General features: G+C 47.9%; 1 long non-coding RNA gene across 1 annotated transcript; it reads left to right on the forward strand.

Moving 5' to 3' along the window:
* The first annotated feature begins 9,416 nt into the window (after positions 1–9,416).
* On the forward strand, positions 9,417–11,124 carry LOC148222093 (uncharacterized). The gene is made up of 3 exons (XR_015806660.1): positions 9,417–9,678; positions 9,926–10,090; positions 10,504–11,124. It is a non-coding gene; the product is annotated as an uncharacterized LOC148222093 (long non-coding RNA).
* The last annotated feature ends 639 nt before the right edge of the window (positions 11,125–11,763 follow it).

Raw genomic sequence — 11,763 nt, forward strand, 5'->3', positions numbered from 1 at the left:
GTTCTCTCATGTTTTTTCATTTTCAGGTAATTCAAAAAGTACTTCATGGTAGATCCTGGTTTTCCTCTTTTTCTGAAACCAGTCCGGGTGTGCTTTGGGAAATGCTCTTTTCCTGGTCTCTCTGATATTCCTCCTGTGCTTTCTGCAGTCTTTTCCCTCTGAGTTTCCACTTGTGGAAGCAGTAGGTGACGAGGGATGTGACGAGCAGGGAGAGGATGAGGAGCAGCACGATGATGAGGGCGATGGTGGAGGACAGGGAGCCCTGGAGCTGCTCCCTCTCCGTGTCCCGCGTGGAATTCAGCTCAGCAAAGTTCCCGTCCTCTGCCGAGGCCAAAAATGCAGCTCCAGGAGCCTCCCTGAGCCTCATTGGGAACGGGGAGAGTTCTCACAATCCCTGGAGAAGCAGAATCAGGGCTGGGGCATCCAGGAGCCAGCGTTCCCCCGGTTCTGTGGCTTCTGCAGGAGGGGGGGAGGCTCAGCAGTGAGGTTTGATACCAGGGAGGCTCAGCAGTGAGGTTTGAAATCAGGGAGGCTCAGTTTGATATCAGGGAGGCTCAGTTTGATATCAGGGGAGGCTCAGTTTGATATGAAGGAGGTTCAGCAGTGAGGGTTTGATACCAGGGAGGCTCAGTTTGATACCATGGAGGTTCAAGTTGTGAGGTTTGATACCAGGGAGGCTCAGCAGTGAGGTTTTTATTCCAGGGAGGCTCAGTTTGATAGCAGGGAGGTTTAGCAGAAAGGTTTTGATACCAGGGGAGGCTCAGTTTGAGTTTTTATTCCAGGGAGGCTCAGTTTGATAGCAGGGAGGTTCAGCAATGAGGTTTGATACCAGGGAGGTTTGATATCAGGGGAGGCTCAGCAATGAGGTTTGATGGAGGCTCAGCAGTGGGGTTTGATACAAGGGAGGCTCAGTTTGATTGCAGGCAGTGCAGGAACAAATTTCCCAGCCCAGGTGAGCTTGGTCCCAGGTGTTGAGGTCAGGAATTTGTTTCCTTCTTCCCCAAAGGGCAGGGAAGGCTCAGCCAGCTGCCAGCTTGGGATTCTTTGTTTTCTGCAAAAGAAAATTGGAGAGAATCCAGTCAGGAGCTTGTCCTGGGGCTGAAAGCAAAACAAGAGTGCAACAAGTGGAACTTTCTGTCACAGGAATTGTTCCAGTGAAAGATTTTTGGTTTTTTCTGTCCCAAAAGAGAGGGAAATCAAGGGCCTGTTTTGTACTTTACCCACATGAACAAAATCAGCTGCAGAGTGGAGTCCTCACATGAATGAAGGGATTTCATTTCCCCTCTTCTCTGGATCTGCTCCTGGACTGGGCTTGGATTTGGGGTTTTATTCCTCTGGAGTTTTGGAATTGTGGAATTGAGATTTCCTCACTGACTGCACATCTGGGATCTGGAGAAAGGTCCTGGATTAAAACCCACCCCGGGTTATTGGAGAGGTGAACTCCCCTGCAGGCACTGAGCTGTAAACTGGAATTTAACCCCCACCCTTCCACGATTCTGATGGAATTTCCATTTTAGAAATCATTTGCCTTTGATATGTGCAGTGTGTGACAAATCCTCAAAAATTCACTCATCTGAGCAGCTCTGAAGGCCAAAGCTGCTCTGGCCTCCCTGATCCAAATCCCATTTTGGAGTCAAACCTGAGGAACAAGGTTTAACTCTGCTCCTGATTCCTGTTCCTCATCAGCACAGGAGGATTTGCCCTGGGGTTTTGTCCTTTGAGGAGCTGGAAATCCATTCAGGGCTGTTTATTCCACAATAACAATAATAACAATAACAATAATAATAATAATAATAACAATAATAATAATAATAACAACAATAACAGCTTGCTTCAAACCCCCTCCACCCTCCTCCCAAATACTTGGAGGCCAAAATTCACTTTCAGAGATCTTGGAGCATCATTTTTTTCTTTTGATGCTGTGTTGGAGAGGATGCAGTTCATGCTCTTTATAGAAATAAAGTTCATCCCACTCAGGCTCCCAGAGAACTGAGGGTCCCTTTTGCTAATTAACAGCACGTTCTGATTAGTAATTAGTAATAATGAGTGTTTATATAGCCCAGCATTGTGTTGGTGCTGAAAGGTGTAAATAGAATTTCCTGCCAGTTTGGAACAGTTCACAGAGTCAGAGAAAAATGGGGATTTTCAGGGAAGTTTGGAAGAATATATTGAGTCAGAGAAAAATGAGGATTCTCAGGGAAATTTGATAGAATAAATTCACAGAGAGAAATGGGGATTCTCAGAGAAATTTGATGGAATATATTCACAGAGTCAGAAATGAGGATTTTCAGAGAAGCTTGATGGAATATATTCAGAGAGAAATGGGGATTCTCATAGAAATTTGGAACAATATATTTACAGAGTCAGAAATGAAGATTTTCAGGGAAATTTGGAACAATGCATTCACAGAAAGAAATGGGGATTCTCAGGGAAATTTGATAAAATAAATTCACAGAGTCAGAGAGGAATGGGGATTCTCAGGGAAGTTTGATGGAATAAATTCACAGAGAGGAATGGGGATTCTCAGGGAAGTTTGATGGAATAAATTCACAGAGAGGAATGGGGATTCTCAGGGAAATTTGATAAAATGAATTCACAGAGAGGAATGGGGATTCTCAGGGAAGTTTGATGGAATAAATTCACAGAGAGGAATGGGGATTCTCAGGGAAATTTGATAGAATAAATTCACAGAGAGGAATGGGGATTCTCAGGGAAGTTCAGAGCTCAGGTCTGGCTGTGGTTGAGGCAGAGCTGACTCCAAGCTCATTGCAGAAGGGCCCATCTTTATTAATGGCACTGCTGGCAGGTCATGCATCAGCAGGGGGTGACAACAGAATATTTTAGTGCTCCTTGGCCGTGTGTTCAACATCTCTCCCAAGTGGCCTGAGGAAAGAAAGTGCAATAAAAGCACTCGGGAAGCTGAGAAATGTCCCCGTGAGTCCTGGGGCAGCCAAATGTCACCTCCCCAGGGCTCAGCTCTGAGGGAAATCTGATTTATTGGGCTCACCCTGGGTCTCATCTCATCTGTGTCCACAGCTCCAGGTCCTGCGAGAGGAGAAAACAAATCCAGAGTGAGGATGGGAGATGGGAATCCCAAGCCGGGAACGCCTGGAAATCCCGACCCTGCAAAGCTCTGGCAAATCCCAGCCCAAAAACGCCTGGGGGGACAGGGACAAAGCCGTGGGTGACATCAGTGCCAGCTGTGCTCCCATGGGTGCCAGCGGTGCCAGCTGTGCTCCCATGGGTGCCAGCGGTGCCAGGGCTGCCCTTGCTGCTGCTCAGGGAGGGGTTGGAGAAGCAGGGAGGAGATTTTGGGGCTGAGGGACTCCCCAGAAGGTGCCAGCCAGGGCTGGGGGCTCCCCTGGAGCCCTGTGGGACTGGCAGGGCAGCCAGGTGTGACTGGGGCAGGGGGGCTGGTGGCACCTTCACACGGTTGCTGCTTTCTGAAACAATGAATTTATTCATTTCACAGCCTTCACCTGCTCAGAAAAGATTTCTTCCAAGTGCTGCTCCCAATAAATCTGTCATTTCTCTGTGACACCACACGTGGAAATGGAAACACGCCCTGCTTGGGTGGTTTAAAAAGGATTAAATAATTAATTTTGAACAGAAGGGGTTTAGGCTGCCATTGGAATTGGGAATTTGGGGGAATTCTCTGGAGGGGAGCAGGGAGGGATCAGCTCCCAGCTCATCCACTGGGCTCTCATTTCCCATCCAAACCCCCAAATTTCTCCCCTTTCCCCCCAGCAGAGGAGAATCAGAGCTGACATTGCTGGGCTGGCTCAGGATCAGAGACTGCAGTGGCTCTGGCAATGCAAACACTGCACCCAGGAGCTCGGGGCTGGCCACACTTAATTCCCTTCAAAATATATTAGAAAGATTCAAGTATTGACAAAAAAATGAGATTTTTTTGGTTTTTTTAATCTGGAAGTTGGTTAAACTCGTGCAAGCACAATCTGGAAGTTGAACTCGTTTTTAAAGCTGTTAATGAAATAAAAATGTTTTACTCTGATTTTTTTTTACAAGCTCAGGCTCTTGGTGTAGCACGGGCTTGCCTTGGGATGAACTTTCCATCCCTGGTTCCCTCGTCCTTTTTTAGCAAGTTATAAAAACTTTAAAAGTTTAAAAAGTTCTAAAACTCAGTTCAAGGTGGGGAGGACAAAATCTGCTCCTTGATTTGTAAAATCCTTAGGACAGGAATTGTCTTCCCTTTGTTCTCCAAGTTTGACCCTTGAGGACCTCAGAGAGAAATGGATTTTTGAGGTTTTTTTTGTTTTTTTTACAGTTTTTGGGGGTGGAAAGTAAGAGAGGGTTTAATTTATATGAGAGGAAAAAAGGAAATAATAATAAAAAAACCTCAATGTCTCAAGGTGAATTCAGGTTATTGGCACCTGTCTATGCTGAATTACTGAGATAAGAATATTCATCAAGAATATTTTTTTTGGATTTCCCTGAGTCCTCCCTTTTATGAGGGCAAACCTTGCCTGTGATTGCCAGACTGGGTAATAATGATTATTATCAGAGTTACACTCAAGACAGAAATGATGATTTGCATTGCATTCCTAAAAATAAACCAATTAAAAAAAAAAAATCCAAATACTGTGTGGAAGTTCTTGTTGGAAACAGTTTGGGTCTTTTCTGTAGTCAGAAATCTGGATTTTATTTCAGTCCAGGTGCCTGAGCTCAGTGAAGGTGTGGAATTTTCAGGTTTATTGGGAGGATGAAGAGCAGCAATCCCATGTGAGCTGCCTTGCTCCATCCCTGACCCTCGGGATAATAATAATAATAATAATAATAATAATAAATTCTTGACATTAATGGGGTAATTCCCATTTCCTGATGGGGCTGATAAAGGCTGTGAGCACATCAAAGCAGGCAGGGAGGAAAAGGAGCAGCTCAGCTCTCAAAGGACACAAAAGCAGCTTGGCAAAGGAAAGGTGACTGCCCTGAAACCACAGACCTGCTCTCGGCATATAAAATGATATAAAAAATAATAATTAAAAAAAAAAAAAAATCTCTTTGATAGCAGGAGAACCTTGGGTTCTGTCTTTGTGTCTCATGCCCTCATCCCCCCACTGCTGAATTACTCCCTGCATTTATGCAACCCTAAATATATATTGATTTTTTTTTTAAAAAAAACCTTCCTTTCCTCCTTTTTGCCTTCAGCTTTCTTGTAAATCTCCCCTCTGCCTTGCAAATTGCCTCTTCCATTTTAATTGCATTAGGGGGGAAGAATGCAGCTCCTCTCTCTCTCTCTCTCTCTTTCCATTTGCATCTTTTTGATGTGAAAACACTGGGATGAAAGGTGTCCCTCAATGCTTAAACCTGAGATGGAAAAAAAGATTCTTTGGGGAAAAAAAAAAAAAAATAAAAAAAAAAAATGGTTCTTTCTCCTCGTCCCCCAGAGGTGGGACAAGGAGGAGGAAAGGGATGGGATGGGAAAAAGCAGAAAAAATCTTGGAAAAACACAGTGAGATGTTTTAGCCTTGCTGCAGCTTCTAGAAACTGAGAGGAACAAGAGGCCAGGATTTCAGAGGATTTCACATAGGTCCATAAATAGAGATGTGTTTCTTTTTGGATGTTTAAAATGCTAAATTTGGAAATCTGCAGGTTTTGAGTCCCCAAAGGTGCTGCTCAGTCGAGTTCCTGGAGGTTCTACACTGGATTTGTGGTGTGCCCAGGTTTGTGGGGGTTAAACAGCCCAGATTTACCTGCAAAAATCCTCCCTTTAAACCCCTTTCTTCTGTATTTGTAACCTCCAAAGAGGAGACACGACCTGTGTTTGATTTTTTTTCCACGTGGTCACCCCTAGAAACATCATTTGAATAAATGATTCGAATAAATTTGAATAAATGATTAAACCTCGAGCTGGCACCTTGGAGAAAGGTTGGAGCAAGCCAATTAATCTTTTAATTAAGTGTACAAAACTCCAGCCTTGCTTTTATCCCGGTGAACAAGAAATCTGTGCTGCTGCTGTTGAGTGAGCTCTGTCTTTGTTCTTCCTGAAGAACAGAAAAAAGCTGGGATTTTTGGGATCCCTCATCCACGAGCCAGGGGAAAGTTGTGTTCCTATAAAAGGGGAATGGGGAAAATTGTGTTCCTATAAAAGGGGAAAGGGGAACTTTGGGTTCCTGTAAAAGGGGAAAGTTGTGTTCCTATAAAAGGGGAAAATTGTGTTCCTATAAAAGGGAAAGGGGAAAGTTTTATTCCTATAAAAAGGAAAGGGGAAAAGTTGTGTTCCTATAAAAGGGGAAAAGGGAAAGTTGTGTTCCTATAAAAGGGAAAGGGCAAAGTTGTGTTCCTATAACAGGGGAAAGGGGAAAAGTTGTGTTCTTATAAAAAGGGGAATGGGGAACCTTGGGTTCCTATAAAATGGGAATGGGGAAAGTTGTGTTCCTATAAAAGGGGAAAACTGTGTTCCTAAAAAAGGGAAAGGGGAAAAGTTGTGTTCCTAAAAAAGGGAAAGGGGAAAAGTTGTGTTCCTAAAAAAGGGAAAGGGGAAAAGTTGTGTTCCTATAAAAAGGGAAAGGGGAAAATTGTGTTCCTATAAAAGGGGAAAGGGGAAAATTGTGTTCCTATAAAAAGGGAAAGGGGAAAATTGTGTTCCTATAAAAGGGAAAGGGGAAAGTTTTATTCCTATAAAAAGGAAAGGGAAAAGTTGTGTTCCTATAAAAGGGGAAGGGGGAAAGTTTTGTTCCTGATCCCCTGGAAAACCCTGAGGAAGAAAACCCCACAGCAGTGGCCAGGAGATTTTTGGGGTGCAGAGCTGCTGCTTTCCCGAGCATTTGTTTGGCCCAGGAGCCACGGGAGGTTAATTCTGCTTTTCATTTTAATCAATAATCCCCGAAGTGTCAATGAATTAAAGCCACAGCTGTGCCTGGTTTTAGGTTTCCTCTGAAGCTGATTTCCATCCTAATGATTTTATTGGTGACCTCTGATGATTTAAAGTGTGAATTTGAGAAGCTTGTAGGGTGTGTGATCACTGCTTGTGTTGGCAAATCTGAGCTTTGGGCTGTGCAAAGCCCAAATCCTGAATTCCTGATGGATTCAGGTACCTGGGGTAGAGATTTTAACCCTTTTTGTCCAGGAAAAGTGAGGAAATTTTCTTATCCTGGGCGTTGGGATCCTCGGGTGAGTGGTGAAAGTTTATTCTCGTGCAGAATGCTTGGATGACATTTTTAGGGTGGTTTTTAAATCCCCACGAAGGGATTTAAACTCCCAGAGCTGTGAGGACTGAGCTGGCACAAATGTGTGAGCTGGAGACACTGGGGTTTATTCTTTCCACAGGAATAATAATAATAATAATAATAATAATAATGATTTTTATCTAGGAAATCTCTGGATTTTTGTTTTTTCCCCTTTTAAACCTGGAGACCAGTACTGTATCCAGATGTTCTCTGGGCATGTTCCCTTCCCAAGAGGCTTCACTAAAATCTCTCTTGGGGTTTTTTTTTTCTCCAAGCAGCACCAGGATTGCTGGTTTGGGAGGGTGGATTTTCCTGCTCAGCCATTCCTGCCACAGCAGCAAGCTGCCAGCATCAGCTCAGGAGCACACCCTGCAAAATGGGGATTTTTGTCCCTTTGAAATTACATTTTGTGGTTCATTCAGTGCTGATTTTTATGATTTTTTAATTTTTTTTTTTTTTCATTTTTTTAAAGCTGCTCTTCCCCTCCAGAATTAGGGGCAGTTCCATGATTACAGCCTGGGAATTTCCCCTTGCTCCATATTTTAGAATTATTCTGTGCAAACACAAACCCTGGGGTGAGCAGTCCCCAAACCTACACTGAGCTTAAATTGCTCAGGGATTTTTTTCTTTTTTCCCCATTTGCTGTTTTTAGGCTCAATTTGCCCCAAATTTAGAGGATTTTTGGAGCCAGGACAAGCAGTGCAGGTACAGGTGGATGATGAATTGTTGAGTTAGGAGGGAAATGAAAACTGGAAGCTGTTGAAAGCTGAATTCAAACCCAAGATAACTCATCAAATATAACCCTAAGCCAATCAATGGCCTTTTTGTTCAATTCTCATTTTGTGTGCAGGTGAAGGAAGGTTTTAATTCTGGCCTAACTGTGAAGGGATGAACAAATTAGATCTGGTTTTGTGTCCCTTTCCCTATTTAATCTCTCCTTTCCCATTTTCTCCTGCCCTACCATGAACAAGGAAATCCATTACAGCTGCAGCCTTTCTCTTGGATTTAAAATCTGACTCAAACTCCTGCAGGGATAGATTTCTTTAAAAAAAAAAAAATTGCAAAGAGTAAAAGATTGTTTGAACATTCCAGTTTTCATCCATCTCCTTTCAAAAGAAAACTCTCCTGCTCTCGATGAACAGACCCAGCCTAGGACTGCAATAAATTCAATAAATTCAAATTTAAATTGTGCAGGAAAACAAGAAGTTAAAGGGTGGGAGGGAGCAGGGGCTGGGAGGGGGAGTGATGAGTGTCAATTCGCACATTTCTGGAATTAAATCACATTTCTTTCCCCGCAGCACAGCCTGGGAAGGGTTTTGGTGGGATTTGGGAGCTGAGCTGGTGTGAACTGAACTGGTCCCGGCAGGGAGGGAAGGGAGACCTGGAGCACCCAGAGCTCCCAATCCTGTTCCAGGAGGGAAAAGAGATGAGGGGACAGGGGAGGGGATGGCAGGGGGGGACAGGGACACCCGAGGGGATGGCAGGGGACACGGGGACAGGGATGGCAGTGAGGGGATGGCAGGGGGGGACAGGGACACCCGAGGGGATGACAGGGGGGACATCCCGAGGGGATGGCAGGGGGACAGGGATAGGGCTGGCAGGGGACACAGGGGGACCCCTGAGGGGTTGACAGGGGGGACAGGGGGCACGCCGAGGGGTTGGCAGGGGACACAGGGGACAGCAGCAGGACAAGCCGGGGCTGCAGGGTTGGGATGAGTGGGAAGGGTCAGGGATGCCCCTGGAGCCCCGGGGTGCCCGGGCAGCTCTGGGGAAGGGAGGGAGGGGGTGGCACCCGGGCCCGGAGGGGTCACCCAGCCCGGAGGGGCACACCTGGCACCTGAGCAGGGACCACGAGTGGCCCCGGGCTGTGCCAGGGACGGCTGGGACCGTGCCAGGCTGGCCCGTGCCTGTCCTGGTGCCGTGCCAGTCCCACACCCCGGTACCGAGCGGTGCCGCTCAGCCTGCGCGCTGGTACCGGGGCCGTGCCAGCCTCGCACACGGCGATCACGGTGCCGAACCGTGCCAGCCTGAACGCTGGTACCGGTACCGAGCCGTGCCAGCCGTGCCGTGTCCCCGCAGGAGCTGCGGGCCGGGATGCAGCGGAGCATCCTCGGGCTCTGCCGCAGGCGCTGCCCGAGCTGGAATCGGCTCCAGGGGCGCATCCCTGCGGGAATGGGCACCGGGAATGGGCACCGGGAATGGGCACGGGGCTGGATTTGGGAATCACTCCCTTCATCCCCCCCTCCATCCCTCCCTCCGCACAAAGGAGCCACCGCAGCCGCTCTCACTCACCTGCTCCGGCCGCGTCCTCCCGGCTCCTCGGAGCTGAGAGCGGTGGGAGCCCGGGCAGAGAGCCCCGGAATCCGGTCCGGTAGCCCCGGAGCCCGGGTGGGGAACCCTGGAGCCCCAGCAGAGGGACCCGAGCCCGGGCTGGTAGCCCCGGAATCCGGTCCGGTAGCCCCGGAGCCCGGGCAGAGAGAGCGGAACCCAGGTAGGGAACCCCGAGCTCGGTTCTCGGTAGCCCCGATGCCGGTCCCTGGTTGCCCCCAGCCCGATCCGGTAGCCCCGGAGCCGGTCCCCGGTAGCCCCGATGCCGGTCCCTGGTTGCCCCCAGCCCGAGCCGGTAGCCCCGGAGCCGGTCCCCGGTAGCCCCGGCGGTGCCGCAGCGGGGGTGGGAGCGCTCCGCTCCCCCTCGGCAGCAGCATCTGAGCCCCGGCGAATTTGTCAACTTTATTTAGGGGAAGAACGATCACATGGGGAGCGCACGGAGCTGGGAGGAGCGAGCTGCAATCGGGTCACGGCACAAAAGGCGAGGTAGCCACGGCCACCCAGACAAAGGCAGGGCACGCTGATGGCAACCTCGGCTTTCCCCCTTCAGGGTCGTTTCCAGCTCCTTCCATCAGGTGAGTTTTCCTAATCGAGTCGGAAATAAAAGAAAGAAATGTTTTCATTGATCCCGCCCTGGTTTCTTTCCCCATTCCCGGCTCTGTCGTGCTGTTCTGTATTGATCCAGCCCCACAGAAATGGAAATTACAGAGCCCTTCCAAAGCAGCGCATCCAACGCTCCAGGTGGAATATTTGCCTGTGCTAATTGAAATTCAAATTTTTAATTGGCATCTCCAGCTCGGACAAAGGCTGGGGGCTCTGCCTGATCCCCATTGTCCCACGGGCTGAGGAATCCTTGTGGAATTGGGGTTTTTCCTGCTTTTTCTCATTTATTAATGGCTCCCAAAGCACAGCTAACACCCCAAAATTTGTCCCCCGCTTGCTGCCGGGATCCGCGTGACTTTGACTGTCTCACTGTTTATTTCCTCAGCACACGTTCCCAAAAAAAAACCTGCGATGGGGTTTGGGTTATTGAGAGGCCAGAATTCAAGCGTGGATTCCGACGTGTGGATCCCTAAATACACACATCTCTTGTGGAGGAGTGGGCTTGACTTTCAGAGGTGCTAAGCAACAGTTCTTGTGCATTTTCCATCTGCCTCCAAGTCACATCCCACCCTCTCCCCCTTCCCCCCGGCCACACTTGGAGACAAAAAAGAGCTTTTGGAAAGGAGAAACTTCAAGTTCACAAAACTCCATCCTGCCCCACGGAAAATCCATCCTGCAGCAGGACACACACATTTATAGAGAGCTGGGGAATCACAGCTTGGAAATTCCTTTCCAGGCCTGGATTTCTCCTGACTCTCAGCTCCATTCCCAGGCTGACAAGCTGACTGCAGCTTCAGTTAGGGAGGAGTCTCCCAGGGTGACAACACGGTGACAAACAGAGTGGAATTCATCACCAACATTAACCCCTGGTGTCTGTCCCGTGGGACACATCCTGAGGTGCTGTCCCAAGGATGTTTTTCCCAATTGTCCTGTCCTGTCCTAGCTTCAAATAACATCATTTAAATACAGAATGTCTGTGCAATAAATTTGCCTTTTTTCCCCTCTTTTTTTGCTGTCTTTTCTCTCTCTTTGCAGCACAGCGACCACATGGGTGGATGGAAAGGAGCTGGGAATTGTCACTGGTGTGTCCAGGGAGGATAAAAACCCAGGGGAGGGTTCCTGGTGCAGCCCAAAAATGTCTCGAGCAGCCGTGGAAGGAGTGGAGCCCACAGAGGGACTTCCCTTCCTTCAGCTGCCCCAAAATCCTCCAACCTCGGAGCTCAAAGCAGCCAAAAAATGTCAATTCTTGGCAGCTCCTTAATGAAGCCGCTGGATTGGAGAGGATGGGAATGAGGATCTGACAGCAGGAACAAAACCCTCAAACCCCAGAGAGCTCCCAAAGGCAAAGCTGAGTCCTTGAGGGGAGCAGAAATTCCCATTCTTTGCTTGGAGCAGAAATTCCCATTCTTTGCTTGGAGCAGAAATTCCCATTCTTTGCTTGGAGCAGAAATTCCCATTCTTTGCTTGGAGCAGAAATTCCCATTCTTTGCTTGGAGCAGAAATTCCCATTCTTTGCTTGGAGCAGAAATTCCCATTCTTTGTTTTCCTCTCCCCCAAAAAAGGGGGGAGCTGGCCCAGGCTCGTGGCTCCCAGAGGATCCAGGGAGTGCAGAAATGCTGGATCCCCAAAAAAATCTGGGATTTTT

The sequence above is a fragment of the Sturnus vulgaris genome, chromosome 14 (genome assembly GCF_052056855.1).
Source record: "Sturnus vulgaris isolate bStuVul1 chromosome 14, bStuVul1.hap1, whole genome shotgun sequence".
In the NCBI taxonomy this organism is placed as follows: Eukaryota; Metazoa; Chordata; class Aves; order Passeriformes; family Sturnidae; genus Sturnus; species Sturnus vulgaris.